Here is a 25,765-nt window from a genome sequence, read left to right as displayed (position 1 = left end):
TTCACGCTTGGCTTGTTTGTATTGGATTCATGTAGCAGCATTTTGCTGGATAGCAGCTGTGGACCCAGTAATTGTCCTTGACAGAGTCAGAGAGAGCTGTTGCCACTGCTAGAGCTCAGCATTGTGCCGGCCATGTCAATCAAGTGGCTCGACCAAACCAGGCTGAGATAGATCAGCCAGTGACACAGTCAGAATAAAGTGACTCCTGTGTAATGGCCTGTCGCCATACCATTTTCCAGGTGACAGAACACATTTACAAGACTCGCAACGGCTCAGCCATTGATGGCAGGTTGATTGTTTGTGGTAATATAAGGAAAAAAGGAAAACGATATTTTGCTCATTTTTCTCTTCAACAGACACTTGAGATCTACACCTTGTAGTTTCCACATTCCAAATTCTGTATTTCCTTCTTTTCTTGTACAGTTTTCAATAATGGCTCTGGAGAAGGCAGTCTGCGCTTTAATTTGTCTTTTCACTTCACTGGATGAATTACCATAAAAATTTCATGCAGGCCTGTATGGTCCCTATAGGATGAATCCTAGAATTTGAATTTATGCAGCAAAATATCTGAACATCTGTGGACTGCTTGGCTGCTTTTTTGTGGTTCACAGAGGATGACCTGTGACTCAAAGGAAGTTGTAAGCAAGCACCACAATGTTTACATTTGTGGCTTTGACAAGATATCAAGTCTGTGGCTTAATGTAGTGTGCGAAAGTCCGTTTAAGCACTGAGTGAATCATAAACCATTACACAGAAGGATTCAGAAACCCAATTTACTTTGTCCTTTGTTTGACTGCTCTACATCTATCTGATGCCTGCATTGAGTCTAATGTTTTACAGCAATGTAGATATAGAAAAGCAACAGATATGTCTGTCTTATCATCTCCTCTCTTTAGGATACCATTACAGGGCAGGGGCAAAGGGGCCTTCGGTATGTGGGTGTAGGTGACCTCCTTTCTTCCTGGTCTGATTGTTAGTTGATGGATCCTGTTTGAGAGGGGAGTGAACAGTGATAAGAGACAGTGAGCTTGCACCGGCACTGCAGATAGAATGACCTGTTACAAAGAAGTCTGGGGAGGGGTAAGAAATCCTGCTTTGTGATATACTTCCTTTATAATAATGTTTAAAGACGGAAGCAAGGAATTTTTTTTCATTCCACTAAAACAGCTAAAGATTGATGTTCACTCTGCTATTACGGCATTATCTTGAGCAAATGGTGATGCATTATAAGGAAATTACATGATGTGTGTGTGTGTGTGTGTGTGTAGACACAAAGGCTGCTTGTTTACTGTTCTGCAGCTCAGGATTCAGTTACAGTTATGCTCCTGCGCCATGGCAAAGGAGGAAGCACACATCACTCTGTGACACTGTCTCTTTTGGCAGCCAGTGGAGTGAGAGATCACAACATAATTTCCAGGCAGGAAGGAACATGCTGGTGGAACATGCGTGAGGCAGAAGGCCACTGAACAGGCGTGAACATTAACACAAACACTGCCAGTCAAAATGACTGATTACCTTGGAGGACGTGCTGTGAAAAGTCAATTCAGCACTCAAACCCCCTCTATCCCCCAACCTTTACATGCTGGACCACAAGTCTACATGCATCTCTCCCTGGGGTGTTCAAAATGTACAATCATTAAAATACTACCAGTGGTCTGCCTTCATTAGGATTTCTGTGGTGTAAAAGTCCTTGCGCCTAGGCTGTTGCCTTCAGTCTCCGACAGTCACAGACTTGATGCATTTTCTTTTAAAATGTTCCTGAATCTATTCTGGTGTACCACTGTGATGTTAAATTGATTTTACACTCACCAGCATTCTGTGTTTACTAAAAGCTGGTGTAAAAAGAAAGCATCTGTGGAGCATATTAATATTACAGGATGTGACATCATAGTCACTGTATGTTCTGCACACTTGAATGAATGAAAACCTATTGATGTGAAACAATGAAGAATGTTTGGCCTCAGTACTCAGCACAGTCTCTCTGCCTCTGTAAGTGCTGACATACAAGTTGAGCTCCCTCCCTGTGGAGATGGTCTTGGCTTCTTTTTGCTCTCTCTGTATTTATAGTTGGTTTTCTACCAGAAGAGACCTAGCTGTCCTCAAACTGTCCTTTACATCTGCAGGAACATTAGACTGGCCCACAGTGTCACAATAGGCCAGCTGATATATCACATTCTTTGTGAATGTCCTGACATTTGGACACTGAACACATAGACAAATGCGACCCTATACCCTAAATATTGATTTAGGCTGAAAAATGCGAACAGTACCAACAGGTTTAATTAGTTACAGTACATGGAGTTGTTGCAGGAGTGCCTTCCTGCTCATTGTTTATGTTACTTATTTGGGTTTAAAAGTATTTCTGTCGTGTTTGACATTCACACATATTGTGGCAATGTAATGTAACTCCTGTGCGTATGGCTCCTCTCAGTAGTTCTTTGCCAAAAGCCCTTTCTCAGTGACCGTGTCAAACTGCCTTCTGCAGACCATGGACCTTTGACAGGAGAATAGATTGCATGTATTTATATTTCACAGGAAAAACATCAGCCGTCTGTAGCCTGAAGGTTTGGCTGCCTGCAAATGTCCTTCACAATTGAGGGAAGGTGTCACACTTTCATCTGTCAACATGGACAAGAAGAATGTTGTTTTAGGTTTCAAACTGAGAAGTACAGTAAATAAAGTCTGCAGGGCAGCCTAGGACTGCTTTTAGAGTTATTAAATCTATCTATGTTTATCCATGGTTTAGAATACTGTTATGTTATACCACCTTAAATATCAGCCAGTTATGTGAATTGGTTCTCATTTTACAAATGTCTCTTGTGTCTCTGGCTTTTATCAATGAGATGTTAGTCTGCATCTCCTCCCCCATGCATCCTGTCTCTTGTAGCGTGACAAGTGTAATCATGAACCAGCACAACGTTTTATGGAGGCTTCTTTAATAACCACCAGAACCGCTTGACCTCTGTGAGTCCCCCAAAGGCACCACCTCCTCCAGCATCCCCCTACTTCATCCTCAGATCCAAGTTGACTGTCCCCTCACATCACCCTCCCTTTCTTTCCCCTAAACAATCCTCCATATTCTCCATCCTTCCATGCTGACATGCTCAGATGCTTCAGTAATGTCTTGTCGGTCTAAAGGTCATGCCTGACCTGTCACGGTGGATTGGGTCTTAGACTTAACAACATAGCTCTTTGGGGAACACCAAAAGCCGTGCCTGTCTCCCCTCTAGTCATTTCTCACAACTAAAAGACTGAGTAACCACGTGTCATATGTAGAGTTTGACTTGCTGTCACTGTTTGCTGTTTGACACTGGTAACTGATAGTTTTCTACTGGATGTTGTCCATATGAACTAATTAAACTTTAAAATTTTGCAATAAATTATGAACCAGACAGTCCCTCACAGACACATGTTATTAGTTTGATTGATTTCTTTCTGAAACCTGAAGGGACTTTACCAGAACAAAGAGTCAGTGGGAGATTAAAACTTGCTGAATGGGGGTTGTTCAAAAAAGATCAATCATTGCTGGGAGAAATGCAGTGGTGCTGTGTTGCTTTTGGAAAGGAAGTGGAGATCAGAGCTTCTGATTGACCATTATACCACACACACATGCATGGATTAAAACAGCACAGCCAGAGGCAGATACTATTTTCACAGATCTTTTTGTATCTGCACCAACCATTGCCGTACAGCTTGCAGTACAGCTGTGTTATATCAAAAGCTGTAATAATATTTCAGCTCAATTACTACGGCGTGCCAAAATATCAGCTCATAATGCAAACTTTATAACAGCTCACATTACATATAGCACTTTGTGTATGCATCCTGCAGTACTGGGTATTAAAAATTAATTATACTCTTCATAGAGTATCAGAAAACTCCACAAGAAATATGTTTATTCTCCACAAGGAAATGCTGTTTGTTCAACAAATTGCTATGAATAACTTGTCTACAATAGAGGGGGGTTTAGTTCCTTGGCACAAAGGCCAAAATGCCCCATGCAGCGCTGTGTGAGACCAAGCCTCTGCTAGTCAATACAATGCATGTACAGCCAGGTCCTAGCAGAGTGGTAGGAGCATGAGAAACACAGCAGGAGTGATGCTACACTGGATGCATGTCTGTATGTATGTGTTCTCATTGAATGTATGTCTCCATTTGTGTTTCTTTGAGTGCGTTTCAAGTCTGGTTTGTAATGATGGATAGGGGTGTTTCTGTTTCCTCTGGACCCTCCTGACAGACCATCCATCCTTGAACAATTTGGCAGTGCCTTCAAAGGCTGGCCACACTGAGAGAAAACATGACACTAGCCTTAATGAAAGACTCATCAGAGGCTGATAGCAACCAGGAGGCAAGTGGTTTCACTGTCTTGGATGGATCGAAGAATGCCATTCTGTCAGGTACATGTTGCCATTGAACAACATTATGAGATTAACAGGCAACAAGTACTAGATGGTGGAGCTTTGGTCTTTGGGGATGAAGTCCTGGTGTGAGGATTCCTGGGAAATGAGGAGTGTCATTCAAGTTGGAGGTGATTGCAGTTCACACAGAGGACGATGTAATAGATTGATAAACAGCATAAAAGTGATAAGATAGATGTATTGTAGTCAGATGCACTCCACACTGAGGAGGAATCCTATACTTTAGTGAGGTTAATCTTGTTTCAGTGATTTATTGTGCACTATGTATTGGAATAACATGCTGTGTCTGGTACCACACTGGGCAGTTTGTATACATACCAAGGGAAACCAGTGAAAAAGCTTTGTGTGCTGTCAGGCATGGAGATTTATAGGGCACAGCTGCATAGAGTTGTCTTTGGTCTCTATGTCAGCCCTGTAACTGCAATCTAACCTTTTAACACTGACTGGTCTGTGTGATGGATGGATGTGTTTAAGTCAGGTTAAAAGTCCACTTCCAGTCACTCGGTGGGACAACCAGACTTTAATCTTGAACCCTGCCTGTAATGTAGCTATCCCAGGGTCTGATGAACAAAGCGAGGAGACTTGCTTCACTGAGTTGAGGTTTGAGCAGATGAAACCCTGGCTCCTGTCCCACTCCTCAGATTACCCACCTGCTCTGATCATGGACAGTGTGCACAATTACATTAGCTGTCCCTCTTCACTAACGCTTGCAAATGTAAATGGATGGTGGAGCAGAATCGCCGTATCAGACTTTCAAATTTGTTTTGACTCTCCTTACTGTCATCTCCATGTTGTACGGGATTGTTTTCGCTTTTCCAAGAGCTGTTTGTGTGTTTCCTGGTGGGAGCAGGCCAAAGACAAAGCCAGGTAATAAAAGGAGCATTAGTAGGCTAATTAGACTGCAGACTGCTTTGGCAAGACAAATCATTTCATCACGTCTTTCACAATAGGGCATCACAGCTCTTCTGAGTAGCAATTTTTCATAGCCAATTTCCTACACCTCCGCTTTATTCACCAACTTTTGTCAATAAATCTCCTCTCATATCCATATTTATTGAGCTGAGAGTTGGAGGCCAGGAGTGCTGGGCCTAGATAATGAAGACAATGCTTCGGCATGGATTCAAATCCCTGTGCGAGGTTTAACACATCCCACTGATACTAATTCTTCTATAGCCTGATGCGTACACAGGCCTTGTAAAACTGAATTGATGCCAGCGCCATGGTCAGATAGGCAATAAATTAGTTTGACTTACATGCCCCTGTGTAAACCTTTTGTTCATTTTCATAGCTTGATTCAGTAAACAACACTGCGCAGACGCCTATAAAGTACTTTGCATTTAGTGAGGAATGTATTTGAGTTAGTTGATAAAAACCACTCTCAATACACACGTGTTGTACTGCTGTGCTCTCACAGGAATGTTAGGAGTGTGACATTTTGAATCCTGCTCTGATTGAATCTGGCTGCATCCAATCCTGCAGTATCTCTGAGTGGAGATAACGGGTCTGGTTCTGTAGTCAATGTACGCCTTCAGCATCCGTATCCATGCATGGATAGTCCTGCTCCCACTATGAGAGAAAGTGGGATTATGTATCTTAGCCTCTCAGAGTCAGTTTCTCCTCCAAGCCTCTCATTTTTTTTCTCTCTGTCTCTGTGGAAGGTCACCTGAAGGAGGTAATCCCTATTCCTCTCTGTTTTTTCTCTCTTTTATCTAAGGGGCTTTGTGGCCAGTGCTGGAACCCATCCACAGATCACTAAAGCAAAAGCCAGCGCACAAACTGAGAAGCGGAGGTGAACAGCTCGATGCATGAGATTGCTTCCTTTTATCCCCCTGGTGTGAATAGCAAAATAAGTGCCTCAACATAAAGCATAAGACGAGGTTTAAAATATGTATGAGTTCTGGTTTTGTAATACATTGTGCATACTTACTTATAGGAGGTGACCAGCCGTTCCCTCCTAGATTCAAAGCAAGTGTGTGCGTGGCGAGGGACACAATCTGTGTGTACTTTCTGCTTTTTGAGAGGACACCCATGGGATCAGAAGATATATTTGCATTCTTCTGTTTTCTGTGTGATTTATGCTTCCACATCATTTGTTTACGCATACTTGTGACTGTAAATATCTGCGGAGAATACAGCTGGAAAGGGATGCCACCTGCTGCGATGTATAGCTGTTGTGTATTGCTTCTTGCAGCTGTTTGACCATGACGTGGGAGGGTCCTATGCTTCAAAATGCCTTTGTGTTCCTCATCTATAAACAATATAAAAAATACAAGCTTTTAGCTCCACCACTTGCTAGACTAGTTGTTTTTTCCTGAACTTGATGTCAGAGCCATTTGGCGATGATGATGTGTGCCTCCACTAAGCGGAATGACTGATAGGATAGTAAAAAATGAATCACCTCCAAGGGGAAGGAAGGGTGAGCCATCAGAGTTATGCTAGTGAGGAACATTACCCTCCTCTGTATATAATGAGACATATTTAAAACAGCAATCATCCCCTCCTTTGAACCCTGGGTCACAGTGCGGAATCAATCCCTCAGGTGATTGAAAAGAAAGGCCATATGTGTGTGAGACTGAGCATATTAACCAAGGTCACATGCACTGCACACACAGTTTGCATGTGGAATGGATGTTCTCTCAGAATTGCTGAGTGCGATTAAGTCTTATGCTTAGAATCACAGTCAGACTCTAAATCATCGGCCAGGTCATTAAGTGAGCTATGGGTCTTCTTCAAGCTGTTTCATTCAATTGAATTAGAGTATTATTCTGGATAATTTGGTTTGGAGATTAGCACTTCATACAGGCCACAGTGTCAGTAATTGCTTTAAGATGAACAAGAACAAAAGACACTGAAAAGAGACATTTCAAAAGGGTAATTTATGCTGAAAAAGATGTTCTTTTATTCCTGTTTCCCCGTAAGTTATATTTCATAATTTACATTCAGTATACAGTTGCTGTTTTATCAGGGTCATCATGAAATATTCTAGGCTGTTTACTATGGATTTCTATCCATAGTAAACTGGTGAAAATTCACCAAAACTTAATGATTGATGTTGTTTTCAGTGTGTTGTAGTTCAGTGTATAAAAAAACACAACTTCACAAACAACAAACATTATATTGACCAGGGATTGAAGCAAGGCATCTGGACATGCTTCAATCTTCTCTACGTATGATGACCTGGATGACTGAGAATCTTCATCAACATATATTGACCAGGGATTTTGTGCTATTTGTAATGCTCAGTGAACCTTAAGGTGTGTGTAAATGAATATGCCCTTCTCTTTCAGTGTTGCATGATGTAGAGATGCAGTCTTTGCATTTTTGTCTATCTAATTTCTCTTACAAAAGAGCAGTTTTAATCTCAATAAAATTCAATAAAATTCTCTCAATCCTGGTTGAGATACATCTGCCAACAATGTTGCAGATATGTGACACTGATATGTGTCACAAGTCATCACCACCAAGGAGAGACATGAAGTCAAAGCACCTGCTGGTAACATTGGAACCTCCAAGTGTTTTTTAAATTTACCCTAAATTACTTATATAGAACAAGAGAGCCAGAATTAAGCACAGTAGGTCCTGATAACAATCTGAATCTGAACTTTAGTGGTGGTGAAGAGGATGGGAAACATTGCTTCATCACACTCATATATTTATATATCCAAATTGTCTGTGTGCGTTTAAAGCAGATCTGTATGTCCCTGCTTGGTGTTGGCTAATGAAAGAAACACTGTTGGATAAGAAAAAGAGCAGTGACATACATATCCAAAGCACTGTAGATAAATCCTCGCCGAGGGAGCAGACATCATGAAACCAGAAAGCTATACTACTGTGATAATGAACTGGCAAGACCTGCTCTGCTACTGCACTGCCATAAACCCCAACGGCAATTTACGAGTGCAGAGTGACCATCACACCTCCCCCTTCTACAGACAACTACCACAGCCTTGCAGAGCTCTGCTGTACTGTCAGCTAACATGAGATGAGATGGTCTGTTGTGTTTGACAGCCAGGAGAGCAGAGGTCTGTGGACTGAACACTGTAAATATTTTGCCAAGGTGGCATTGTCATCTGTTGATTGTTATTCTCACTGACTCACTGTGACATTTTAAATGTGTCCTGGAACCACTGCAGGAGACACGGCATGGAGAATATGTGATGTATAAAATGATGTAATATGCAGTTAGATGAACTTTCAGCCGGAGGACAGTGATTTCAATTATTCAGAGGACTGTAATTGCAAACCTCTGCATCCAGTGCTGTGCAGTTTTGCCACAAGCAAAGATCATCCAGGGTCGGTTTTTATTGATATTCTCATTTTGCCAGAGTCAGGGATTTCAGCAATTCTACACACCAAAGATCTGCTGAACACAATTAGGGCAGTGCCTCCCAGGAGGAGAAGGCCACGTAGAGGGCCTGGAATACCAAGGCTATACTGAATTAGTAATATGGTAAATAAAACACTGGTCAGATGGAAATCCCAATATGCCAAGGGCTGAAGTCACAGAAATTCAAGCTTAGTGCATGTATGGGGTCTAAGAAACATGTTGTGAATGTTATTGATTAAGGATTGTTGAAAGGTAATTGAGGGATTGCTGGTAATACACACTGTCCAGACAGGAATGACATGATATGGTATATTAGTTTTCAGAAATAACCTTTTACCTGTCTGAATTTATCTGTATGTTTAAAATAATGAAAAACAGGAGTCAATGACGAGACTGGTGGGATTCTCATATCAGAATGATCTATGCAATTAATGTTAAATGCAACTGACAGCAGGTTGCTAGTGTGAGAGAAGAAAGAATGGCTCAGTCCAAATATTAAAAAATGTCGTTCTTCTAGTGTTGTTTAATTCACTAACAGACATACACATAATGTTGTAACAATGGGTTGAAGAGATTTGTGTAGCATGCAGAGACAAGGCAGTGACTCCCGTCTCAGTTCTCAGCAATAATGCCATTAGAAAATTCCCCAAAATTCCTCATTGCATTGAGCCATGTATTCAGTGTCTCCTACTGTTGAACAGCCAGACTGGCAAATTGGGCATTGAAACTTTCCCATTTAATCCTCTGATTAGCTCTTGAGGATAACACATCAGTATGTGTAAAGGTGATTGTGGAAGAAAGCTTAAATCTCTGTACTGTGTATTCCAGGTTGGCTCCCTGTTGTTATTGTTATTTAACAGCAGTAGTCAAATTAGATGCAGAAGAAAGAGGAGAAACAAGGAATGGTCATACAGGATGTCCTCCCTGGATTTGGATGTTTTGTTGTCACTACACAGTAGTGTGTCCTTTGTACTATTTTCATTAAACACAAATAAAACTGTATTGTGTAGCCTTGCATGAAAATGTAATCTTACTTTTACATTGTCAGCGAATATGTTGGTTGATTCAAAATGTAATCAGCATGCATGTTATCTGGGTGATGTTGGTACCACAACTTGAGCGCCTGAGTGCAGCAGATAAGGTCTGTGTTTTAAAGGCAATAAAATCTCTCCAATATGCACCTTATGTCTAGCCTCGCCTTTTAGAAACCTATGCTTCTTTTTCCACTTTGCTTTGCAGTGGCAGTGGAGATGAAATACTGGCCCCAAGAAAGCCATTTGGCACCTAATTGAGCAATCCTATTACTTTTTTCTCCCTTTAGACTGACTTTCATTGCTTCAAAGTGCTGGTTGGAAGCAGGTGTAAATGCTTGTGTTACAGTAGGTGTGAGTATATGTGTATTTAAGTTACTTTGTTGTGATAGCCTCTGTGTGTGTGTGTGGCCACCACCATGCACTCTTATGGCTTTTCCTCACCTGAGCTACTTCAAATATTAAACATTGATTGGTTTCAGAGATGGACCTCATTCACCACAAAAGACTCATTCTTAACTCCTCATGTGGTGGGTCATGGAGGACCCATTTATGGACATTTTTTTTGTTTTAATCCCACATGTCTCAAATGATTGTTTTTCAGGTGAGACCTTACATTGAGGTATTGAATGAATTCAACAGCCTGTGTCTCTACAAGCAAGGATCCGTTTACACTTCGTAATGGCAGAGTCATTAACAACATGGAGCAAAATTATTATTTTACCAAAATTAGTTAATAGTATAGTACTAGTACTATACTATACTATACTAGTACTATAATAATAGTGTAGCTGATGCCAGTGTTCAATGTGTTTTTACAATCAGAATGAAAGATTTCAATTTTCATTCTTCAAGCACAAGCTAAAATTACACCAATTTTCACAAAAGAAAGCATACAGTTAGACCTCTATAACAATGCCCATATTTTTCCTAAAAAGCAGTTTTAAATCTCTGGTGTCGCAATTCTGGTCATCACTATCTAGGTAGTGCCTTACTGCCCTTCACTTCTCACTACTATTGTTGCCTATCAGTGGAGTGGATCTGAAGACATTCGAATTATTAGCTTGTGGCTGTGCTGGCATCAGATCTCAACACATATTTTATGAACTTTGAAGTAAAACTGAGCAGTGTCTTCAAAAAAGCCCATAGACATACAGTATTATGCATGTTGAGGCCTGTAATGATGTACATGCACATCTGTCTTCATTTTGTCACACAGAGCTGTCTGTGTAGCCGCAAAAAGCAAATATGTGAATATTTGCTGTACAGATTGAAGTGTGTGTGTGTGTGTGTGTGTGTGTGTGCTTACACATGTTGTAATATGTGCAGCTATTGAACAAACAACACTATTGGCTCTGAGCATCCAACACCTGCGTATTGTCATCATCAAATTGTGAAGTAAAGATGCCATAAAGATATATCTGTAGGCTTAGCTGTTGAGCACTTCCTTTGTTACTTTTTAAAATGCTTCCTGCTACCTGTGGAAGTATGTATAGGCTTTGATACATGGTGGTTAATAAATTCATAATACAATTCCAGTTAAATCAAGTGGATGTAACTTGTAATTTCCTTTGAAGATGTAAATGACAAGTGATTAGTTCAATATTTCTTCTCAGGATTTCCATAATTAGAGTCCCTGACCAGAATGTTATTTCAATCTTGGCTGGTCTAAGATATGCGCAGACATTCTCATGGAGATGATTAAATAATCTTCAATCAGCATTTAAGCAGCGGGGTGTCATCTGGGAATTGGAAATGGAATCTCTTGGGGAGATGTTTCCTTTGTTGGATGATGTACACTTTGGCGTTGTGCACGTGCATACTTGTGTGGATGTATTCCTGACTGGCCACATTTATGTGCCTCATTTCTCTTTTGATCAGTGGTTAGCTTCCTTATTTTCTGGACATGCTGGTAGATGAAACAGAAGTGTGCTCTGTACTCTGTATAAGATTAAGAAAGAGCATTAAAAAAAACAATGTTCTATGAATTGTATGAATCTGTGGGAAACATTGTTTTTTTTAATGCACTGGAGCCAGTTATTGCAGGGCTGTGCTCTTTCAAGCCAAGAGATTGTGTGTATTTAATGCCCCTGCAAGCTGAAACCACATGACTAATGTTGCATTCTCATGCGTGCTCTGGTTTTATCTTTGTCTCCATAGAGGCCCATCAGGGCTTCAGATGTGTGGCTACCACAGAGCAGCTGCCTGTGCCTACTTCTCCTTTGTCCTCCATTTTATATAATCAAATAAATCACAGAGAATGGAAAAATTAGCCTGTCTTTTTTCTTTTGGAATAGTAGGACATGTCAAGCACGTAGCCCACCTTACTGCATAATTCAACAGGCTTGATTAGTTTTAAATTTCCCGGTTTATTTATTTTATTTAAATGTGCTGTGAAATCCCAGTAATTGTGGATTGTTCTGAATAGGAATGCAGGTCTTTGCTCATTTGACTGTTTGAATTCAGAACAATGCAGAGCAGTAGTGTGGACGACTGCTTTCAGCTTCAATTTGTTTGAACAATATAAATGATTTTGACTCAGCTCATTTCCTTTGCCTCTGGCTGCTAATGTCTTGATCCATCCAAAGATAGCCTAGAACCTCTAATTACTCACCATGCTATTGATGTATTACCTCTCATTCAGTGATAGAGAAAGGCTGGATTCCTAAATTGAATTGTCACCTCTCTTCTTTGTGAAACATTAATGCTATTGCTACTTTTCTGAACTAACTCACTTCATTAAATCTAATCCTTCTCAGGACTGATGCCTGTGATTTATTGTCGACAGTTTTCTGTGAATTTTTATAAAAGCTGTGATGATGTTGAGGGCCAGCTCAGGCTCCAGGGGACCCAGCAGATTTGGGTCTTATCAGCATCAGCAGCCCTCTTCATGGACCACACAGAGCCTCTGTGGGCCCCGGGCCGCCCACATACTGGCCCTCCTGCTCAGCCTGCTGGGGCTAGTGCAGAAGTGCACTGTCTGCCTCCCAAAGCAAAACATCCCAGAGGCTCCTGCTCCAGTGCTGTCTGGTTATATAAATACCAGCCATTGCAAAGTTTACCTCTGCTGTCAAAACTTCCTTCATTATCAGTACTGTACTGTAAGCACAGACTTAATCACACAGGCATACACAAAAATGATAAATGGTGCTGCACACATTCAAGCACAAGCACAGCTAACCATCATGGATGAAAGCCCAAATAGAACAGACCATTAGAGGGAGGAAGGGGAGTATGCCCAAGCCATCACTAGTTATCATGTAGGTGGAAACCCAATTTGCAGTTTGGTCCGGTGGCTCTGAGAGCATTTTGGGGCGTCAATTACTTCAACCACTTGTTCATGGATGTAATTGCAGGAGGACAGGGGACCATGTTTATTCATGCGGTCATGCATTGACGGCCTTTCACCTGTGTGCCTCTGCTGAATATTTATCTCTGCACAGATATACAGAAAACCTCACAGACAACCCCCTGCCAGACTGAATCCATAGATACAATCTCACCCATATTATCAGCTTTACTACTAACACCATAACTGCATATCTGTGGAAGCAGGTGAATTTTGGAGCTGAGAAAATGCGATCAGATTGTGATTTTTGAAAGGAGGATTACATCAAATAGATGCACTCTGTTAAATGTGTGTTTTTAATTTTTTTTCAGTCTGTAGCTGCAAGTAATTATAAATCCCCTGACTAAAAAAAAAAATCAATCCCATGTGGAAAAAAATGACTGCTTTCTCCCGATGAATGAGGAAGACGGGGAAAAAAGCAGCACAGAAAGTGCTTTTAACAGATAAACACGCCTCGAGTTCCCCCTCCCAGTCTGTCTGCATGTGGCCCCATGCTGGGAGTGATAATGGCTGGACATGCCAGTCAGCTGCTCCCTGTCCTGAGCCAGGGGAATGGAGAGGGCCAGGGGGTATTCCTGTGTGGACAGCGGTCAATAGACTTGTGTTGACAGCTGAGGTGGTCACTGTCCAGGAACAAACCCCTCATTCACCATTCTTGGTTTACCTTGTGTAAACTGACTCTGTGCATTGTCCCCTTACTGTGATTTCAGATGTGTATGCATGTGGTTGGAACAGAAGATATTTACAAATACGTTTTTATTTCTGAGTGAAATAACCTGATTTGTTAAAGTCACTGTACAGTCAAAGCTTTCAAACTAGCTGTCTTACAGTTAGGAGTAGATGATGATGTGTTTTTATAAAGCGTCTCTCATGCATGGAAGAAATTTTAGTCCTGTTTCCTTTGTTCCACCTGCGTTATCATGTTTAACAGAAAACCTATTTTATAACAGAAAAGTAGCATGTTATAATGGAAAATTTTTTACATCATAACATAGTAAATAGAATATTGTTATTTAAGAGTAGTTAGTAATTGTAATACAATGATAAGCATGTTAAAAAATATCTTATTACATAAAAAAACAAGACATTATAATGGGGTACTGATCCTTTTTTTCCTCCTAGCATGGCAGTTCTGCATTTCTGTATTAAAACATGATGTAAAAAAAATCACAGTCTTGCTTTGTAAGCAGTTAATTAACTAGATTTAGATGCATATCCTTCAAACTCTGGCAAATCGTACATTTTTCAAAAGTAAGTTGTTTTTCTCCTCTGTCCAACAAAATCAACATCAGTTGTTGATAATTGGAAGGAGATGCTCTCTAGCCAACTGTTTATTTTCATCTATTCCTTCTATTTCTTGTGAGCTAGTGATGTGCAATTCCTGGGAGAGGCCAGACTGGTTAAGGCTCACTGCCGGGGGACTTGGCTTTACTCAGGTTGCCAGAAAACAGCCGTTTCATCTCTTGAACACTGGAGCAGCACGGGTTAGCCTGGAAAGTAGATCAAAAGCTGGGCATCAGCTAAGGTGACAATGACAAAGACTTCCCCATATCAACACTGACACACAAACCCCTGCTAAGTTCAGCCCAGGAAGGTACGGCAAATATCAATCCCCAGAAGCAAGATGCATTTTCTGCATAGGTTTGGAGATGGAGAAACATAAATGAAATAAAGGAAGATGTATATTGAGTATAAGGGGGAAAGACAGAGAGCCAAATGTAAAAAGGGATGTGGGAGCTCCCACCAGATGTGAGAGCATTAATTACTCCTAATCAAAGACTGTGCCAGGCTGGTGACAGTGGCAGGCATGCGGGAGACACTCAAGGTCATTAGCTGCACACACAGACACACAGAAGCACAAATGCCAACACATGCTTTTTGCAGCATGCTTTCCCAAGAGCCTCAGAGAGAGAGAGCTTTGTGAATATACTGTTTCACACCATGAAATTAACTCCAAATTCGAAGCAAACAGGTTCTGAAAAATTCATCATCTCGTCTTATGTCACGGCATTGCAGCTGAAAATATTTGTCAATGTCCACGGAGTCTAATACCTATTGATCTATTTTCCACGAGGCAGAATATGTTCGGAAAATAAACAAATTAAATGACGATAAGTTAACAAGTGGAATAAGTAGTGTGAGAGTTCTTGTTCCAGTCTGTTAATGGTGATATGGGTCTGTGGAGCCAGTGTTTTTCTACAGCTTTAAGAGGATTACAGGTTGTTTGTTACGGCTGCTGTCTGGGTAATGGCGATAAGGCAGACAGAGCTTGTTGCAGGTGTACCAGTCCCTGCCAGGCAAGGTGAGATGGCTTCTGGGGCACAGCAGCAAGGGGATGAGCACAAGTGACATATTGTGCCACAGGTTGTTTTCTGCGATAATTTTGAAACGTAATTAACTCCTTATTTGTGGCATGTCATGGATTTGTGTTTGTGTCTGCATTTTGTAGGAATTGTTAGTGCACAAAACTAATTATTATCTGACAAGAATACATTGTAAAAGGTGAAGTAAACTTTAAATCCAAACTTCTTTTTTAGCCATTTGTAATCCTAAATTTTAGGATGTGGATTGGTTCCAGCTTTGAGTTAACGTTTCCTGGTGGGCACTAATAGTTGCCTAAAAACTGAACAAATGAGAGCTTACTGCATGCGGTTCCCTTTATGTTATACATTAGCAGTTGTAAATGGACATTTTCAAGGTAAAACCGCTGTAGGTGTACATATACAGTATATGAATGTCGCTGTTGTAATAATAGCATGAGTCATTGGCTCACATTTTGCTTTTGTATGGGAATCACCTCATATAACATCACCTGATATTTAAAGTAGCACATTTGAAATAAATGTAGGGATATGCAAATTATGTTTGATTGGTGTCTTACATTTAGCAGTTCAGTTGAGCAGAAGCCCAGATAAATGGAGACGGGTGGTGGCTGTCATCATTACAGCCTCTCTTTTCACCGGCTCCCTGGGGGACACCGTATCATTGGGCTCACTCCAGTGCTAATAGCTCTGTCTGAGAGGTAGCAAGGCACCTTTCGGAGGTAATGTTTCCTGCTGCAATTTAGCTTGCCATTCAGCTGTGGCACGTCCCAAGCATCGCAGCAAATTACCACAGAGTGCTGATGTGGGGAAATTCCCCCTAAAGAATATATCTTTTGGAGACAGTCAGAATTATGAATGATGCATGCAGAACAGGTCAATCAGTCTACTGTATGTCTTAGAAGTCTGTGTGTGTTTGCATGCATCACACAGACCTGCACCCAGTGTAGCCTTAAGTGTTTTCTGCTGAGCACAACAAATGCCAACCAATAAGAATTCCAGCAACGTCCTACTTTAACCTTTCTTTGTGCCCGTCCCTGAAGTATGACATTGTGCTTTACATGTGTGTGAATTTTAACCACTTTATAGACCTCATGAACACTCAGGTGTATTCTCACCTCTCATTGACCCTGCAGACAAAGCAGTGAGTGCTGTAAAATCCCCTCAGCCACCTCAGTTAGGCTTGGCTGAGTAAAGAAGGAGAGTTCTCTTTGACTGCTCAGCCTGTGGATTACTCCTCAATATGGGATTACGCTCCAATGAATGAGTGCAGACACAATACCAGCAGCTCAGCTCTGAAATATACAACAAAGATTTAGCTATAGAGCTGCAATGGAATATCTGCTGATCTAGTATCAGTTATTGTAGACCAGCACTGCTTACTGTCATTCATACTTGTCCCTGTGGCCTTAATCGTGGTCTCTCAAGATACCCACTTAATGAGATGCCATGTTTCCAAGATTTATAATCCTGACTGACAGGTTTTTTTCATAGTGTCACTCCCTGGTGAAATTATCTGTGGGTGCTTAAAATATCAGTCACAATCACTGTGAATGGGAATACTGACCTTAATAGTGGAGCCTCCACTTTCAAGATCCTGTCTTTACCCATTCATCTGCGTTTGTGACCAGAAGAGCGAATACGAATGTCTTGCTGCGGTTTTGTGTTTCGCCCAGTCGGCGCACTGACTGGCTTGTGGAAAGAGGAAACAGAATTTAAATCCAGGAAGGCTAAAATAGGTTCATACACTAGGATAGAGTTGCATAAATTCTGACAATATTGTGACTTCGACACATTGTGTTGCAGTTTGTCTAGTCGGAAACAGTTGGTGGCAACTAGACACATTCTATGCTCTGTATTGATGCTGCAGGAAGTCTGCGCGACTGCCACGGCATTCATCACACAGTGTTCTTAACAGATGAATTCATCTTCAAAGTAAAGACGGCTTTTTTTGAAAGATTGGCGTCTGTGCATAAAATATTATTAATAATTCTCTTTTACACCATTCATCCTTTTAGTGGTATTAATGATTATTAAATCCATGAGGCTGAACATAGCTATGTAAGATTTAAGAAGGATTCGAGAAGGTCTTCTTTCAAAGGTTGTTAGGAGCACTTAACTGGTTAGTTTGGACCAACACTTTACAACAAAGTGTAGTGTTCTATGATTATATATCTTTACATAGGTTATCTGCAGTATGTGAGGTGTACAAGATTAACTTGCATATTTGCATATTGTCTAAATGACAATAGTCATCAATAGAAAGTGTGTTTTTAATGTTTTTGCAATAATCAATATACTGATTTATACAAAGTTTTTCCACTATGTGATGTAAAAAATAAAAAAAAGCAGGACTCCTCTGATAGTGAGAGCACCTATTTTCCCATTTTTCAGCCTTTGCGCTAAGCTAGGCTAAACACGTCCCAGAGCTTTCTTTGTACTGACTGAGATGAAATAGATATCGATCTTCCCATCTAACTCTGGGTAAGACAACAAACTGGTATATTGCACCAAATGTCAGAGCATTCCTTTTAAGTGAAGTGCTGACTATTATTCCCATTTCAGACAGATTCAATGACAAGATTTGCTGTCGGTGCAGGTTAATGTAGATCATCCCACTTTACTGCTCAAGCATAACCTATAAGGCTTCACACAGTACCTCTATAAAATTACAGCGCCTGCCTGTACTATGTGGCAGGTTGAATGTCTGTTATAGAATTCAGAGTTTCAGAGTACATCTTAAGAGACAGAAAATAGTGTCACCTTTTCCCTCTTTGCTTCCTCTTCTGATGTCTCTACTAAGTCGCTCTCCGTGTTTTCTTCATAAATTCAAATTTAGTTCTTCACATTTTATGACTGCCCTCTCTGTGTTCCTTTTATCTTTCAAACCACTTCTGCAGATTTCAAAAATTGTTTTGCATCTGTAGTTTATCACTCGTGGGATGCCCTTTAAAAAGGGGGAGGACAAAAGAACTCCATTAATTGTGCATATAAAGAATAATGAAGAGGTGCAGAGTTATCTGTGGAGGCGGCTTAGGTCCTCCTTTTGTCATATAAAGGATCCATCGACAAAGCAAAAGCAGACAGTCTTTGTGGAGCAAATTACACTGCTTCTAAGTCTTTTTGAGTGTCCTGTACATCAAATATTCAATGCCACGACCACAACATTTGGTATGCAGTGTAGTTTCACAAAAAGCCCTTTCATATAACATGTGGGGGCCACGAACATTCATGCAGTGCAAAGAGTGCTAATTTCCAGTATCTCTCATTGGTTTTGCGCCATAATTCTTTATTTCAGATATCTGCTTCCTCTTCCTGCTCTGCATGAATTTCTCTTGCATCATCACATATGAATGAGTCTAATTCCTCATTATCACATAATTGATACGTAATTTAGCTGAAGTCATGGAAAGCTAATTGCCTGTCATTCTGTTTGCTCAACGCTCTCCATGTTCTGAATCAGCTCAGGCAGAGACGGCTAATGAAAATGTCGCATAATAAAGTAAAATATCACCTGGACAGTGCATGTCGTACTGGAGAGTTCCTTCCTCTATATAGCACTCATGCAGAACGTTGTGTGCTATCAATTTGTAACTTTTTTTTGTAAAAACACATTTGTGCTCATGCAGCAGCAGTTGGTTTGTTTCATTCAGTTTAGTACGGTTTTATTGTAGTTATTGACAAGTGAAAAAAATCTGCATACACGTGGAATCATTTGAACTTTATCTTAAAACCTAAAGGTATTCTTTTGGTAAAGCCCATCTGCAGACATCCACAAACAAATGTGTACTTTAATAATTACAGAGACTTTTGTTGCTTTGATTTATTTTTAATTGTCCTGAACTGTATTGTCTCTTATACTTTTTCTTATCTCTGTGGACCTCCCTGGAAAACACTATAGATGCTGAGTGGATTATCTTGGTGAAATAAAGTGAAATTGAATTGCTGGAACTGAATTGACTATATGGCAGAAACCCCTGTGAGCACAGAATTTTAAAATAACAGTCTAAGCCACAAATTCTCCCTTTTGTTGTCTGTCCATTTCATTTCAGAGACCCGCATTTGAAAATAGTATTCATATCTCTCGAATTGAATCTCAGGTGTCTCAGAAAACTTATTGTGTCATCTGCTTTTCTCTGTATTTTCCAGCAAAGATGAAGGCAGACAGATTAGCAAATCAATTTGTACACTTCTGCTGCAAGCACAAGAGACACATTGGTGTTTAGAATTCCTTCCAGTCAAAGGAAATCTGCCTCTGAACCCTATTACAACCTAAATTTCCTATAAAATAATGACACATGTATGGTGCACGGCCATCTGTGGCAGAGCCTAACTTCAGCAGTGACAGAGGACTGTCTTTAACCTCATCATCCAGTTGTAGATATTAATGAGCGGAGGATGACTTCATCTGTCATTCCCCATTTTGTGTGTGTCAGCCTCCATCCATAAAACAATCAGTCAGGTGGACTTGTAGGGCAGTTGGTATTGCCCACAGAGTGGCTGTGTTTTTTAATGGCTGCTCATTATTCACTCCCTCAGATTAACACTTAATTCCTAGCACTGACATACTAGCCCATTTATTTTAGATTAATACTGAAAATGCTACAGGTCAGAGTAATGTGTGGACTGTGAATGAAGCACTGAGCAGAGGAATGATTTACTCATAAGATGGCTGTCGCCACCCAGTGGCCACATTGGAAATTGAAGTAATACAGAGATGCATTAGAAATAGGTTTGACTGTAAAGATGATGTGTTTGCATGTTGTTGCATAATGTTACCCATCATAGCTTTCAACACCACTTCATATTTCTATCTCTCCATCTTTCTCCATCTCCCTTTCTGTTTGATTCCCTCCCTTGATGTCCCTAAGTCCTCTCCCTTATGCCCACTTGGGTGTGCCTAATGAATAGCATTCATCAAAGTCTCTTCCCTTTGATCAAAGCAAAATCCACTATGCCATGCTTTGCCTTCTACTCCCCACTGTAACGCAACAGTGAACACTCCCTTTTAGCCACCATGCTCAAAGGTCTTCCATGTTAAAACGAAACGTTCAACAAGAAATAACAAAGACTTTCCTTACATACTGCAGCAACACTATTTTAGTGTGGAGCTTATTATTGTCGGATGGACTGAGCTCCATGTTTCTGAGGTGATACAATGTGCATTAAGGTCTTAAAACATAGCAGCCTGCCCATTTCTGAGCTCAATGTACTGTACTTTATTTTTTGTTATGGTCACCTAATGAGGCCTGCAGCATCAAAGATCCACCCCCAGTCTCTCCACACTGCTCAGTGAAGCCATTGTTCTCCATCTTGTCGTTCATGGAGCAAATGCGCCTAATGAGAGAGGAAACAGGACTCTGACAAATCGTCAGGTCATCCAGCGGGCTCAGGACAGGTGCAGCAGGAGGAGAGAGAGGAGGTTCCTTTTGGCAGGATAAATCTATTAACTAATTTAACAGTTATCCCTCAGTGCACACTAACCCTCACCCCGACCACCAACCCGACAACCATATCTGAGCTCTGGGTCCACCATTAGTATTCATCAAGCTCTAAAGAGGAAGTGATGGGGGTCTGCAGTTGAAGCTGTTTTATCTAGCAGGGAGAGACATCAGTTGTCCAGAAGACCCTCCTAATGGGGGTGGAGAAACATTACAACAAATTACGCATTGATGATTCAAGTAGTATGAACCTCTTGAAATCCATGTCAGTTCAGCAGCTCTTCCGCTGACAGCTTGTAGGACCATCAGTGGTATGTTTACTGGTTTCAAAGTGTGCCTGAACAATGTGCCTCTTTCTGAAGCAAATTAAAATTCAGAGAAAATAACAGGTTCTGTGTTGCATCATGAAACATGGTGTAGACATGTGTGTCTGTGTGTGTGCTCAAAGTACGGGGACATCTAGCTCTGTTTAATGACTCCATGCTCTTGTAAACCAGTATCCAAAGGGTAAAAGCATAAATCCCAGTTTTTTTATTAGATCACACCCAAACCACATTGAATCTGACAATACATCCAAGAGGAACCTCCAGCTAGTCCCGCTAACAGCCCAGCCTTTTACTGTGATAAGACAAGCTATTAAAATCATAAATAGAAAGCTTCTAATGAAATATCAATTAGCCCATAAGAGAAGGCCAGCTCCAGGTTTATGAGGACAGAGCTCATTAAGAGGACTACTGGCAACGCTGAGAGATCATTTTGTAATTCTCCGCTGATAATCCAATTAGTCCACAATGGATTTCTCCTGGTTGAGAAATCTTTGTTATTGGAGTGAAGTTTCACTGAACAGGGAGCGTATAAATCTCAGAAGCTCCTTAAAGATCAATTATGATGAGCTAATGGAGACTGTGGTCATAATTATTATTTGATAATCTTACAGGTTTATTAAGTAATATTAGCAAGTGCTGCCTATATGTTATTGTGATAGAGAGTCATTTTATGTGAAGCTTCGGATTCTTGTTGGACTTCTGTTGCTCATATTTTATCTATGTTTATTTTTTCATGGCAGATGAGTTTGATAGTCTTGACACAGGAATAATCATCTCTGCGATTTTTGATATTTCAGCACTTGGCTTGGCAGACAATAAGAAAACATCTATTTTTCATCAGGCGGGTTTTTCCCTCTCGCTCACTGACCTTCAGCCCGTGAAAATTCAACTCAATAATTCAGTATGCACTGCATCCCCCCTTTAGACACACACACAGTTTGATCCGACACACACATGTTGGGCTGGTGGTAGTATGCTATACTCTGTGATTGTTGCCTTTGGGAAATTGTTTTCCTACTGACAGCTGACTTGTATCTTTGCCTAAATTTTGTTTTGTTTATTTTCCTTTCTGTGATGTCTTCTTCATTATCTCCCTCTTCTGTTGTGCTAGCTACTAGTGGCTATAAACACAGACATCCCAATTTCCCCATTCACTCATTTCTCAGAGCAGGAATCGGGCGGTTGATCTAATTGACTTGAATATTGCATTAATGTTTTGTCTTTGTCTCTGCTCTGTCAGCAGGCAAAATCAATCATTTCAGGTATTGCCAATCATTTCCTGTATTGCCAATTTTGTCAACCAGATTATAAAAATAATCTAGACTATAAAATATGAACATGCACAGCCTAAAAACATACATAAATGTATTCACTCATACATAATTCAGAACTAAAACCAAGAATTCACCCAGCATCAAACTGCTGAGTACATGAAAAACCCTCAAAAAGCACATGAGAAATGTTAGTATTGACTTGCAGGCCAAAGCTTATCACTCATACCATTTCACCTTAGATTTATTCACCACTGAAATGTTTTCATCAATTATACATACAGCAGGGATGATTCCATTTTTGTATTGCACAAGCCTCGGCCATGTCTGCTTCCTGTTTAATTTCACACCTGACTGTCCTAGACACAAGTGTAGCAGTCGTCCTCCACTTTTTGTTAATCTATCACAGGCAGCACTGTAATACACCTCTGTTTCTTTTCACACATTCAGCGAGATCTAACCCTGTCAGTCCAATCTGATTCATCCATGACCTACTGTAAAAACACCCATTACTGCCACTGCTGAAACAACGATGTGTCTGAGGCTTGAAAATAGACTGTTTGGAGGAGGAGTTGCAGAGCATCTCTTTTCAAGAGTCCACGCAGGCAGAGTGATGGGGAATATCTCTGTAGAGTTACTGATGTATTATAATCTTAAAAACAGTCCTTGGCAAACTGAACGCTTGTCACGTTTGACAGTAGGTGCAGCTGCTGAATGAAAATAAGACAGAGGAACTGTTCATTTTCTCCACAGGTTTGTCCATCAACTGTTTCTGTGACACTGCACCTGAATGTCTGTTTCTGTGTTTTTTTTGCAATTACATTCAACTAACTTAAAACTTCTGGTGAGATACTGATTCAAATTGCACTATAAAAAGAAAAGAAAAATATGTTGGAAAATGGACTGTATATTTGATGCTGACACTTTTAAGTGCTGCATGCTGGGATAGTTCTGAATAACAATTCACACAGAGTTACACCAGCGCATTCACACACCCACATCCCTTCACCTGGAGCAAATTCCGGCGTGTTGATTTGGTATCAGGAGATTTGCTACTTTGTTGCATAATTGATGGTGTAGTATAAGGTTCCTGTTTATGTGGAGAAGATCCCCTTGTCATTTCATTACGAGACAGAAACCTGGCAGTAAGTTTACCTTCACATTTCATTTAAATGTGCTACATCAGCTAACAAGTGACTCTGCAAAGACATTCGGTGTTCTTGCTGAATATTAAATGATAATTAATCACCATAGGTTCTATATTTACTACAAATTTTGTTACTTTATCACTTTGTTGTTTAAAAAAAAATCCATAATTTGAAGATTTATATATTAAATTTTACACCCTTTTAGTGTGTGTATTTTGTGTGCCATGAACGTTTTTCATTAATTTTTTTAAATATACTACGATGATTTGTTGAAGGAACAATCCTCACATAGCTGAATTATTTTATCATCAGCCTTTCAGCCTTTTATCAGTGTAAACATTTGTTGATGAGCTGATTTTAGTCTCACTGAATTAACCAGCTTCAAAGACTGGTTTAGAAAGTAGCTGCATTGCATTTTATTAAGTGGTACAGTGTGGTGTAGCAGTTAATCCCCAGGTCTTACAGAAATCTGTGTTCATAAGACTTCTGGAGTATAACAGGTCTGTGAGGATCAATAGCAGGTTTGGTGACATTTATAACATACAGGTCATGATTTTAAAACTTACAAGTAGCTCCTGACAAACATGTCAATGTACAGTAATATTACTTTCTTTCATGCTGGGCAATGTTTTAAAGACCTCATTGCTGAAGCAACAAATTAGTAAATTCCTAATTCAACAGAATCTTCCTATGTGACGTTAGCTGTCCGCTACTGTCTGATGTTGCTGTGGATGGTTCTTTGTACATCTCCATCTAAAACCAGGACATTTAGAGAGTCATAGTTGGTGTTTTGGAATATATACTTGTCCTCTGTAACTTCCTGCAGGCCTCAATAAAGTATCTCATTAGTTACAAACACTAAAAGATTAGTCAGAATTAGGGGGATTTGGATATTGGATTGTTGCTTCATACAAGATGACTACGTACATCTCATATCTGCATGATGTGCAGAATTAGTGCAGTGACACATACCTCAATATATAATACCTATATAATCTAGTAATAACAGTTACTGTGTGTATAGTAGTATGTAAAAGCAGGAGGGTTGATGACATTGCTGAGCTCTCCTAATCTTCCTGCAGGTGGTTTTCTGACCCTGTGAGTCCTCTTTGTCATTTAGCACATTATTTTCATTGCAGTACACATCTACAGTAAGCAAGCTGCTGAATGAAATGCCAGAGACAATGTTATCTGAAATTGAGCTCAGGTTTGGTGCATGAAAGTTCCCACTATCATCAGGTAGAGATGGGATTTACCCAGAAAGATAAATGGAGCTGTGTAATTATGTGTCTTTATCAGGTCCAGGCAGCCCTGGTGCTGGAAAAGTCATTTAAGCAGTGTCCTTGCATCTCTCCATGAATGGCATGATGGCCAGGAAGCGATGTGCCATTGTGGCCTCATGGCACTGTGACAGGAAAGGTGCCTTTTAGAGCATTATTCTTTTTATAGAGCGTTAAATCACTGATGCGTTCTAGATAGGACAATTTAATGTTACTACAGGTTAGCTTCCTCCACATCACTAATCCACACTGGTGAAGCTTTTTATGGCATGTTGTACCTCTCAAGTAGAAAGGAAAAAGCACTGTACTCGCAGTAAATGCATTTTATTCTCTCACACTGTGGCATACTTGCTGTTTGTTCTTTTTGTATTGCTGTTTGTGAGCTGCAGGCACTCAGATGTGAACATGGGACATCTCACTCTTGTACCTGTGCTCTTTAATGGAGCTTCGGTCTTCCCAAACTGGTATCTCAGCTGATTAAACCCATTTCTACTGGCCTTTTGTGCACAGTCAGTCACATACACAGGAAGCGGTCATCACATGGATGCGTGTGATGTGAGCCGACAGCGAAACACTTAGTGTTCGCAGGAATATTCAGGCCAGTGAGCCGCTCTCTCTGTCAGCAGGGCAGAGGCTGGGGCAACAGGATGCTCCTTCTGCAGTGCGTAAGAGCACTGTCCCGGAAAACTGGAAAATGCTGCCTGCTCCCTGAGCACAGCAGGTTGGTTTGCTGCAACCAAATGGCATCATTAAAATCTCTCACACACATTTACACACTTTTGCAAAGATAAAATCAATAATAGATAAGAAACTGCAGTTAAATTTAGCAGATTTAAGACCTAAATCACACTGT

This window comes from Parambassis ranga, chromosome 22, assembly GCF_900634625.1.
Source record: "Parambassis ranga chromosome 22, fParRan2.1, whole genome shotgun sequence".
NCBI classification, from domain to species: domain Eukaryota; kingdom Metazoa; phylum Chordata; class Actinopteri; family Ambassidae; genus Parambassis; species Parambassis ranga.
This window is presented reverse-complemented; position numbering follows the sequence as displayed.